At 40.7% G+C, this 12,073-nt stretch overlaps 1 protein-coding gene across 1 annotated transcript in view; it reads right to left on the bottom strand.

The window, feature by feature from the left end:
* XKR4 (XK related 4) overlaps positions 1-12,073 on the bottom strand; it is a 427,274-nt gene that overhangs the window by 329,850 nt on the left and 85,351 nt on the right. The window lies entirely within an intron of this gene.

Below are 12,073 nucleotides of genomic sequence, written 5' to 3'. Positions count from 1 at the left end.
GTTGGCCCATTGTTAACTATGATTCAATACTAATACAGCTAATAGCAACTGTCTACAAACATAAAGTTCTATCTTAGTTTATTGCCAAATGTGTGACCTGTTTAGCCACAATTAAAATATTAAAACATTACTGTTTCTGCTGGCATATATTACAGAAGTCCAGAAGGTAATTATCTCATGCATAGTCAAGCAGCCACAGATACCGCTGTCCCTTACAACTTTCATAGCAAGGCTTTCTTTTTGTAACAGTAAAAATCACACTAAATCATACTGCTGTGTCAACATATTATTGCAAATCTGCATCAGAGAATAACCTGATTTATTGGATAAAGTGATTTTTTAACTCATATGTCTTAAATGCTTGGAAAAGCTATGATCACTTCTATTTCCATAAACATTTTACTAATATTATGTTTTTACTTAATTTTCTTAGCAAATAGATGAAGTATAAATTGTAGGATTACCTAAATTATCCACCAAAAGTTCTGAATATGTAACTGTATTTGTAATCACATGTCTGGCTACCTTTACCCTCACCATCTCTTATTGGAACTGTAAAAGGATATAGACTGGCTGGGTGCATTGGTTCATGCCTGTAATCCCAGCACTTCGGGAGGCCCAGGCAGGTGGATGACTTGAAGTCAGGAGTTCAAGGCCAGTCTGGCCAACATGGTGAAACTCCATCTCTACTAAAAATACAAAAATTAGCTGGGCGTTTTGGTGGGCGCCTGTAATCCCAGGAGGCTGAGGCAGGAGAATTGCTTGAACCGAGGAGGCGGAGGTTGCAGCTGTGAGCCAAGATCATGCCACTACAGTTCAGCCTAGGTGACAGACCCAGGCTCCATCTCGAAAAAGAAAAAAAGATACAGATTTACTCACACGGTATTGTCTAACTGATATGGATGACATAGTGATGCAGTTTGGAGTTGAGGGCTTTGGAATTGGAGGTTATAATTGATACAGGGTTCTACAACTTGCCAGCTACCTGACCTCAGGCAAGCAATTTAACCTTTTTAAGCTTTGGTTTCTTCATCAGAAAAATGGAGAAAATAATAGCACCTACCCAAAATGATACTGAGAAAACTAAAAAACAATGCAAATAAAGTGCATAACATAGTATCCGTCATGTAATAAGCCTTGGATAAACGTTAGCTGCTACTATTACATGGCTATCTTACAGTCCAACACTAAAGGGACCATTGATCTAGCTAGACGAGTTGTTTGATTATTTTCTCTAATGTTAGTGATCCATAGCTGTGATCAGAAGAGTTGGCATTTGGTAGAGTGTCAAATTAACAGTCCAAAGACTCAATGCTCAGATCCTGTTACTTATGAACTCTGAAACTGTGTGCAGGTCGTTAATATCCCTAAGCCTCTGTTCCCTCATCTGCACAATGGGAACCTAAAGATAACTTACAGATAGGTCTGTGCTAAAGATGAACTAAAATAACCATATGCAGAATTATTTTAGAAAGCACACAGTACCTAAATGATGTGAGTTATTAATGGGTGTTTTAGATAAAAGGAAATGATGACAAAAACTAACAATTATCTATGAACTACACACAATGCTAAGCACTTTAGATTCATTATTTCCTGTCCCTAAGTGTAATCTGATATCATAGAAAGGAAATTGTGCAGTTTAGCAATCTATGGATAGCTGAATTCTGATATTCACCTCTCTAGTTTTACCATAGTTTTTCTTTTTTCTTTTTCGTAAACAAAGTCTGACCCAGTCTACTGTTGCTTTGGGAAGTGCCTTTGACCTTCTATCACTGTTCATCACCTCTAGCTCTGTAATGAACCACTTTACAATGCTGCGTTAATATGTAAGAACTTCCTAAATACAAACTGTAAGTACTGCAAGTGCATTTATTACCTTAACCTTGTTGTCTACATTGAGATAAGTTTTTAATCGCTTCCTTACACGTGAGCTGAATCTTTTAAAAAATTGCTTTGCGTGTCATTTCCAATTGCAGGAAGATGGGGTGTTTATAGCTGGTTCAAACTTAGATTGTGAGTTTGCTAAAGCTAAGGCTAAATTATATTTTCTGTAGACATCAAGATACATAGCATCTCTCATTAGAACAAAGAGGGAGTCAGGGTGTGTTATGCTTGACCTAACGTCATAAAAGGATTCTGGCTACCACCTGCTATTATGGGGTTGTATATTATACAGCTACAGGAATGTCATTCACATTGTAATGATCCTTATTTATTATAACAACTTCCTGGCACATATGAGTATTCTAACATTTTCTAAGATATGAACATAATTTTTCTAGCAAAATCAGTATTTTACTACAATTTTTTAAGTGATGACAAGTGTATCCAAAAGTAAGAATTCATTTCCCAGTTTATATGAAAGCACCCATATAAGTTACGGTTATACAAATAAACGTATTCACATATATTTATATATACATTTTATTATAACATATAAAAATATGCACCTATTTATAACATTATACTTATAACTTTTCTTGACTTAGACCCTCAATCATTAATTCCTCATTATCAATTTAAAGTTGTTCTTTTACTGTTTGTACTGGTTTTTGACCATCCACACCATATTCCATAAAAAAGGCTATTGACATTCAGGAAGGTATGTTTGAGATTTGGCATCACACTACACGTTATCCAGGTTGAGTAGATGTCATTGTCACAACCAGCCATTACTTTGATAAAACTCCCATCAGGATAGCGCAGATATTACATTATTTGGTCTCGGGCCATGGAGACCCAACCTGGTTGATCTGCACAGGCAGAGGAATTCTGCCCTGAATTTGTTGGCTGCCAAAATGGAATCGGTGGCAGCCGTGATACAGATGTTCCCGCACTTCATGAAGAACAGATCCGGAGCATTAAGGCCTGACATTGCCAAGTAAGCAAGACCTTTGATTTTCATTAAAACATTTTATTTGGCCAGTGTAGAGGCCTTTAGTCTGGGCATTTAGTTACTTATTCATGGTACCATAATTCTCAGGCCCAGCATACAATTAGGCACAACTTTAGTGAAAAACTTTTACTGTAATTTTAATCAGGAATTTCAGTCATGAAACTTTGTTTTTAAAAATTTAGCTAAACCCGGCCGGGCACGGTGGCTCACGTCTGTAATCCCAGCACTTTAGGAGGCCGAGGCAGGTGGATCACGAGGTCAGGAGATCAAGACCATCCTGGCTAACATGATGAGACCCCATTTCTACCAAAAATACAAAAAATTAGCCGGGCGTGGTGGCGGGCGCCTGTAGTCCCAGCTACTTGGGAGGCTGAGGCAGGAGAATGGCGTGAACCCAGGAGGTGGAGCTTGCAGTGAGCCGAGATCCGGCCACTGCACTCCAGCCTGGGCGACAGAGAGACTTGTGTCTCAAAAAAAAAACCAAAACAAACAAACAAACAAACAAAAATTTAGCTGAACCCAGAGTTTTGGTGTTAGACACATTTCATTTTAAAGTTTAAAATAGAAAGCTCATACGAAGCTTATTTTATCCATTCATGTAATCACATTAAAGATATCACAAAGTGAATACTTTTTGTCCATGAAGTAGCATAAGTCCATTTTTCACAAGCAGTTCCTCAACAAGCAGCTCATTAACAGTTGATGTGGTTAAGGACACATCCTACTAAACGGTATGAATATACCAGCAATGCATCACCTAATATGGAGGTGTGTGGAGACACCACATTCAAAGAACCACAAAGCAGGAGAGAATCAGATTATAGACATATGGAAATGGCTGAGATGATGGTTGAGCTGAATCATCAAGAGTTGTTACAGCTTTTATGGTATTACCCTAAAGCATCAGTGGCATTTTCATAGCCCCTCAAACTGCAGTGTAAACCATCAGGTCCTCGGTTCTCCCTCCTGACATCCATAAGTAGCAGATTATCATAAGGGAATATGAATTGTTTTTCCCTCCCCACATCTTGTCTCCGTTATGGGTTGTGTTAGTAGTTACTGAGCTTGCACCATCATTCATACTGGAAATGGCTGTAGGTGAAGCAGCCAGAAGTCCTCTGTTGAGCCAGCGCTGCCTTTCTTCTTCTAGCATCCATCCAATCACATAACATTCACTGTGTGCGAGCAGAAGCAGACACCCAGAGAGCACCGAAAAGAGGGCCATCCTTCATTCCTCCGTTTTATGCTGTCCTAAAAGATTCTAATTCAGTCTCCCTCTTTCTAATTCATTCTTATTCCTTTAATAGAATCAAAATCTAGATATTAATAGCACTGGTGCTTTTTTTGGATTCTTTGCTTCATTCAGCTAATTCAATTGTTTCCTGAATTTCTCCAGCACTTAACATTACTTAAGCAAACCATGACTTAATCCCCATATGACATTTTCTCTTGCAAACCTACAATCTGATTTTCTTAGTTTGTTAGAAAATAATGCAATGTTTTAAAGATCTTCCACCACAAACTTTTCAAATCTGGATTCAAAATCCTTAGTGAAAGCACAACCGGCCAGGTGCAGTGGCTCACGCCTGTAATCCCAGCACTTTGGGAGGCTGAGGCGGGCAGATCACCTGAGGCCAGGAGTTCGGGACCAGCCTGACCAACGTGGAGAAACCCCGTCTCTACTAAAAATACAAAAAATTAGCCGGGCATGGTGGTGCATGCCTGTAATCCCAGCTACAAGGGAGACTGAGGCAGAAGAATCGCTTGAACCTGGGAGGTGGAGGTTATGGTGAGCCAAGCTCACACCATTACACTCCAGCCTGGGCAACAAGAGTACAACTCCGTCTCAAAAAAAAAAAAAAAAAAAAAAAAAAGAAAGTAAGCAAGCACAACCACATGTTCCTATAGGATTTGCTATATTTACTATAAAGGAGTAGAAGGAAACTGCTTCTTGACTGAGTGGCTTCTCTCTGCCTGACCTGCAGCACGAGGGCACCACCCTCGGCTCTGAGAGCTGGAGAAGAGTCCCTCTGCAACAGCGTCCGACAGGAGCATGCCGTGTCCCTCTGGTGCCGTAAAGCAGCAGATGGCAAGCCAACCACTCGCTGACTTTCCCGGAGACATCTATAAAACCATAAACTCCTAAGCCATCTGGTGAGAGACTGATTTGGCAGGTTTGGGGTGTGGCCTGAGCTATGGTATTGGTAAAATGCAAAAATATCTCTAGGTGCTTTGATGGGCAGCCTTGTTCAGAAACCATGGCGGCTAACACAAATAGCAGTCTTCAAATATTTGTTTGTATATACAAAACTAAACACTTCCTCTGATATTTAAAGTAGAAACCTAAAAGTATTTACGTTTTAAAAACTGTAAAGGACATACAATTGACATCACTTTCAATTTTAACTTTTACACTTTTAATTTTGCAATGGAATCCAAATATCTGAGCAATTTGGGAATTTACATTGTTCATTTTAAAAATATGTAAACAGTTTTTAAAAACTAGAAATGTTTTATAACTCCTTTTTCTCCTTGAGTTTTTATTTCCATTGTACTTTCTATACTGTATTTCAGGCTAATAATAAATTATTTATATTTAGGTTATATACTATAATATACTAAAATATATGTTATATATAATAGTATATTTTATTTAAAAAACTAATTGATCATGCAATTATACTTGCCTGAAATAAAAGGTATATATGCAAACTAAAATGAAAATGAAAAAAAGATGTTCATAGATCTCTCAGTGTAAACAAAATTATTTTTGTTATATTATTATTAGTGTAAAATTCAAAAACATAAATGTCATATTTTTGATAGATAATTATTATCATTAATAGTACAATTTGATGGTAAATGCATCTAATATGAGATAGATACTGTTTTTTTTCCAGCTAGTTCATGGACTTGTGGGTGAAATGAACAGGGGTCAGTATCAACTCTATTCCTTCCCTCCCTTTTTATTTTTAGAATTAAAAACTAAAAAACCTTCTTTGCATAAATAGATGGGAACAGAAGCAGCTTCTTTTTAGAGATCTATTCAATTCACTGTACTCTTTCCAAATTATATGTCCCCAGTCACGTAGTCATCTATCATGGAATATAATTTTTTACTCATCTATCACCTGGCAACTTGATTAGGCCCTCCTTTAATTTATGGAGAGCAAAGAATTAGAAACCAGCTAGCTTGCAAAAGGATTTGTTAGCCACAAATTGCTGCTCACTCACTAATACCACTGACTTCTTTCATCAATATTTGAATCATTCCTTGTTTGACACCTGGGAGGTTTTTGCTACCCAAGGGCTATTAGAGGGCTCCAAATGGGTGCATCTCTTTCTCATAAAGTGAGAAAGACTGACTGTGAAAGCCTTAGCAGGAAGGCAGCACTGTGGAGATTAATTTTAGCACAACATATAAGGAAGCAAATGATCTGAAAAGTCTGAGCCAACATATCCTGTTGAGAGCCATCATTTTTTTGCGACGGTATATTTATACCTGTTTGAAGACCGCTGCCTTCAAGTGTGCTGCGAGTCTCTTTCTATAATTTTGATTGGCACCCACAGAGTAGCTAAGGCAAGAATAATGTCCTGCAATCATGATATACGGGTAGAAGGCACCTAAGCCTGAATCCTGGCTGGAGAGAAGGGAGGCTTACTTGCCTTGGCTGTGAGGTCCTCTAAGTGGGTCAGCCCTGAGATCTCCCTGAAGCAGCCAGAGAGGGAGGACAGGCCACTCATAGTCAGAATTCATGGGAGCTGACAAAAATATTCCAGGAACATCTCCATGGCTAAAAGACATATCATTTCAGTGGTTGCTGGCAGCGCCACACTCTCAATTTGCAGAACAGCTAGACCATGCCCTGTGGGCTAAGAAACCGCTCTTTCTCTGACTCATCAGAGAAATCTGACCTGGCATTTAGTTACTTAGGTACTCAAAGAGAGTGGCTCACCGATGGAGCAGGCCCTGACCACTGCCTGTGGCACAGATTGAAAGGTGGACAGGAGGGGGACCCAGGCAGGGAGCTCTGTGGTTTCAGGCTAAGTGCTAGGGGAGGCTACCGCGGGGCCCCAGGAGACAGGAAAACAAGGCCAGTGAAGAGGCCTCACATTCCCAGCCACTCTGCAAGGTCGGCTATGAGGTAGGAGGGCAGAGTGGCCTGGTAGCTGGCCAGGTGGTCACAAGCACAGCCTCTGACCCTCAGCCATCTCATACCTAGAGCTCCCAAACACTGGTGGGTGCACCATTCAGCACCAGTCTGTGTGACTGTGGCCAGGGATCTGGGGACCTGAGGGGGCTTCACCCCATGGGGTCCTAAGCAAACCACACAGCCAGGCTTCAATCTCTCCTGTATTGCTTCAGATTATTTTTAGCATGTGGACTCTCATTTCTGCAGATGAGCAGCATTTGTTAACCCCTACAGTGGGGACAACTCAAATAACTTGCTCTTGAAGGGATCTATCAGGAAGGTGAGCACAGGTGCAAGGACCCCAAAGAGCAGCTGTAGGCCCACAAGAGGGCCCCAGCCACCCTGGCACAGCAGCTCTAAAGATGTGTAGCAGTGACAGACCCAGCCTCAGCCTGGATAGAGAGAGGTCAGGGCAGAGAGGGACTGATGACAGGTGGGAAACATCCCCGCAGCTCTGCAAGTGAGGAGTAAGGGAAAGATGCATGCGGTGGGGTGGCGGAGAGACCTGGGGAGTGAAGAAGGACTGGAGCAAGCGAAAAACAGGGCAAGGCGTGCCTTAACTTTGTTGAAATCCTGTGCTAGCCATTCCACAAATCATTATAGTCAGAAGTGACTTGGAACATAAAACTACTAAGATAGAAGGGTTTTTTCCCCCTCAAATATTAAAAAAATGGTCACACTGATGTTTATATACCAAACTTTTAGGCTATTTTGAATGATTTGGATTTGGGACAGAGAGAAGGCATGAAAGGGACTGAGAAGTGTAGAAACAGAAAAAACATCTACAGATCGATCCTCATGCAAGAACAAGGGTTAAAAAGAAGACAGAGGGGCACAGAGAAAGCAAATCATTCTTCTCAGGCAATACAGTTCGACGGGTAATGGGGGGAAAATCGGAAGTGCAGTTCTAACCCAGTTCAATATAATTGTATTTTTTTTCATCTGAAGACCTAAGGTCTCCTGTGATACGGACGCTCCCATCACCACTGCCTTCTGTCATCTCACAAAGAGGAAAGGAGGGGAAGGGAAGAATGAAGGAGGAGAAACAAAAAAAGGCCCTTGGGGTGGGGTGGGGACAGCCATGCCACTGTGGCCCTGCTGGTCACACAGCCACACAGCCTTGCTCAGTGGAGTTTCCACTCCCACATGGGGACCGAAAGCCCCCACAGCCTCTTCCACCCTACAACCCTCCCATAAAGGCCCAGCCTCACTGTAATTCCAGTTTTCCTCAATCAAGTGGAGCTTCCTACATACAAGTTTGTTCATTTTCATGTGTTCTCACCCCCATTTGCCCCACAAATCTAACCAGAATAATGACCCCGAGATGAAAGATGGACAGAGGAATCACTGCGTTCTTTTACATGTGCATAATGTACCCGCACAGTCCCAGCTGCTATGCTGGTCTGTAAGTAACAACAGGAAAATCCGGAATTCTCCCTCAGGGTCTGCCTCAATAACCTGAGTCTCCTATCATTCACATGGCTCCGTATTTCAGATTAATTTTGATCCAGTGTGGAAAAAGTTGGACTTTTTAATCCATTAGGCTTTATTTTTCTGCCTAACTGCAGAATAAGTAGGTATTTAAAAATTGCATAAACAAAACATACACATTCACTTTCAATAATTGATGTAACTCCAAATCATTCAAAATAGCCCAAAATTTTGGTACAAAAACATCAGTGTGACCATTTTTTTTTAATACTTGAGGGGGAAGAAACCCTTCTATCTTAGTAGTTTTATGCTCCAAGTCACTTCTGACTATAATGATTTGTGGAATGGCTAGCACAGGATTTCAACAAAGTTAAGGGACTTTGTAAGATTTGTATTAAAAGAAAAAAAAGAGAAGGAGAGAAAGAAACTGGGAAATGGGAGTATGTCCTAGTCTAAGTGTCACAGTGTGTCTTTACATAATGGCTGAACGACTTAATGACTATTTACTTAGATATTAAAGCCATATCCATCAGCCCATTTCAGTGAGCACTTGTGAAGAGTGGGCAGATCATTAGAGAGCAGATCATGGTCTTTAGTAAAAGTCAGGCCCTGGGCACAGAAGAGCTCTAGCAGCCGAAGTGGATGGAAGGTCTAAGAGTCTAATGCTATAGATCTATCTGGTTTCAGATAAAATCGAAAGACTAAACCAGCATATATAAATTGAACACATATTATTACCATACAGAAGGCTGGCCACTCTGCAATCCCTGCTGTAGAATGCATTTCAAGATGGTTGCAGGATTTGGGAGGAGAGAAGAGCAGTCCAAGCAGGTGGCAAAGCCAGGAGGGTCTGGATGGCTGGAGTAGGAGGTGGGGGGGTCTTTATCCTGTGCACGGAAGACTCTCCAGACTCATGAACAGCTTGCAGAGGGACCCCTCAGAAGTTCTCCTATTCACCCCAGGCTCTAAACCACAGAAGGGAGTTTTTCCATAGAGCTACAGACTAAGGCAAACTCTATCACCAAATCGTAGGAAAGATGGGAAGCCCTGTGGATCCAATCGGTCCTGGCTCATTTTAGTTCTCCATGGAAGCCCTTTGCTAAAATGAAAAGGTTGGCATTATCAGCAAGCATAGTCCGTATAAGATGAAGCGAGAGAAGGAAAAAGGTAACCCTACACTATATGGTTTCAAAGACTGAAAAAGCACTGTTTTCAATATTTTCAAAAATAACCATTTTCAGATTTTCAAGGCTGCACATCACGTATGAGTTTCCATAAAGCAGAGGCCCCCTGAACCCTGGTGTTCCTCTCTTTTTGCTGCTGGGCCAGAACACAACTTACTTTAAAACAAGTGATGGCCCCTGTCTGTTCAGCATACCACATGTTACCTTTCTACAATTATTACGCCTTTTCACATACATTTTTATTCCCTTATTTTTATCTAAGCCCACAGAGCAGTGTCTCCTAAAGTTAAGTGATCATACACTCAACTGAGTTCTTCTTAAACATAGAAATTCAGAGGACCATCTCTCAGGTAGTCTGATTCCCTACTTCCGTAGTTGGCACAGGAATGTACAGTTGTAAAGAGTGGCTGGGTCAAGTGAGGGAAATTTTTGGAAACACTGTGATAAAGAACTGTTGAAGTAAACAAAGGCCTCTTTCTCTACCTCATACTTTCTGAAAAGAAATATTTCTTTTTCTAATCATAGAGCTATGACCACTGGCAAGGAATTGCCCTTATTGCCCTTCTCTTACTATAAGTCACTGAAACCTAGTAATTATTTTCCCTGTGTCGTGAGGCACACACAATTTTACTTGGTGAAGCACAGGGCTTGATGGTCCTTCCTCCTCCAAGCCCAGCCATTCTAGCCCCACTTCTGCTCTCATATCCTTAGGAAAAGAAACTGCACAAACAGAGGACAAACCTTCACAGGCTCCATTCATAGACAGGCTCCAATAAAAAGTCATCTCAAAATGCTTTAAACACACACGCAGATTAAAGCCAATGTTTCAGGTGGATTCAGTCTAGCAATATACTCCCGTTAGGTTTGTCTCTGGGCAAGTGAGTCGGTGATTCATAATTTTGACTTCGATTCAGGAATACCTTTCTGACTAACAGAACCAAAGTTCTTTAAGGAATAAGGCATATGACTTAGTTGAAATAAGACAGAAGTGCCTGTCATGTAAGTTTTTAGGCCATGTGAACACCTCTTTCTAATTCCCTCTCCTCTTCCTAATATGAGATTCGCACTGATACCAACTCAGCATAGAACAAATGGTAGCAGAAAGGAGACTTTATAAAGACAGGAAACAAAAATGCTGACAAATACAAATACAGTCATGTGCAGCATAACGATGTTTTGGTCAACAGCAGACCTCACGTACCATGGTGGTCCCATAAGATTATAGTGGAAGCTAAAAAATTCCCGTCACCTAGTGACATTCCAGCCATTGTGATGTTACAGCACAACATATTACCTTTTCTATGTTTAGATGCACAAGTACCACAGCGTTACAACTGCCTACAGTATCCAGTGCAATAACACACGATACAGGTTTGTAGCCTGGGAGCAACAGGCTCTATCATACAGCCTAGGTGTGTAGGAGGTGCTACCATCCAGGTTTGTGAAAGTGCACTCTGTGATGTTCCCAGTGATGAAACTGCCTACCGATGCATTTCTCAGAATGTATCCCCGCTGTTCATTGAGGCATGATTGTACTCACACATTAGCTGTGCCTCGGCACACATTTCTTAAGAAGCTTCAGACCTGCATCTTTGAAAGGAAGTTTTAAAAAGATTGTCAACTGACAGGCAAAGTTCTACTTTTTTCAGAGTATGCTAGCCTCTTTTACTATATACCAAGGTATGCTTATCCTCAGGAAAACAATGGAAATAAACGAAAATAAATTTAACAGGCATCCTAATCCCATCAAAATCACAATTAACTCTTCAACTTAGGAGCCCTGGACGTAGTAGGGCAGAGAGAGAAGTTCAAGACTCCAATCCTGTTTATCTCAGCTTGGACCTCAAATTACGCTTGTGTGTTTAGATTCTAGTCCCCGATCTAGATGACAGAAGAGATTTGTGAATCCTACTACTGACCACAGAGCAGGCATTCCATGTCTTCCAGTTGAATAAATAATAATAACTGACTTTAACTGAACACTTGTTATGGCCAGATTCTGTATTAAGGACTTTAACTTGCATTATCTTGCTTATCCTCCCAACAACTCTATTAGTAGGTATTTTTTATTATTATTGACATTTTATAGATGGGGAAACAGAGGCTTAGCAGGGTTAAGTAACATGCCTAACTCGTACCATTACTAAGCATCTTCATGATTTTGTCACCCATCTAGACAGTGCTGGAACAGGAATTTAAACCCTAGCAATTTGACCCTAGACCCAAAAACTCTTGAATATTTCACGTTACTCTTGTATAGATATCAACTTACTTGGTTAATATCAGGAATTCAGGTTTCTGTTTTCAAAGGAGACACTTCAAAAAATGTTCCTCTCTTTAAACTTAAGAGGATGCATGAGACAGGA

The sequence above is a fragment of the Chlorocebus sabaeus genome, chromosome 8 (assembly GCF_047675955.1).
Source record: "Chlorocebus sabaeus isolate Y175 chromosome 8, mChlSab1.0.hap1, whole genome shotgun sequence".
NCBI lineage: Eukaryota > Metazoa > Chordata > Mammalia > Primates > Cercopithecidae > Chlorocebus > Chlorocebus sabaeus.
Note: the sequence above shows the minus strand (reverse complement) of the source record. Positions and strands in the feature narration are given on the sequence as shown.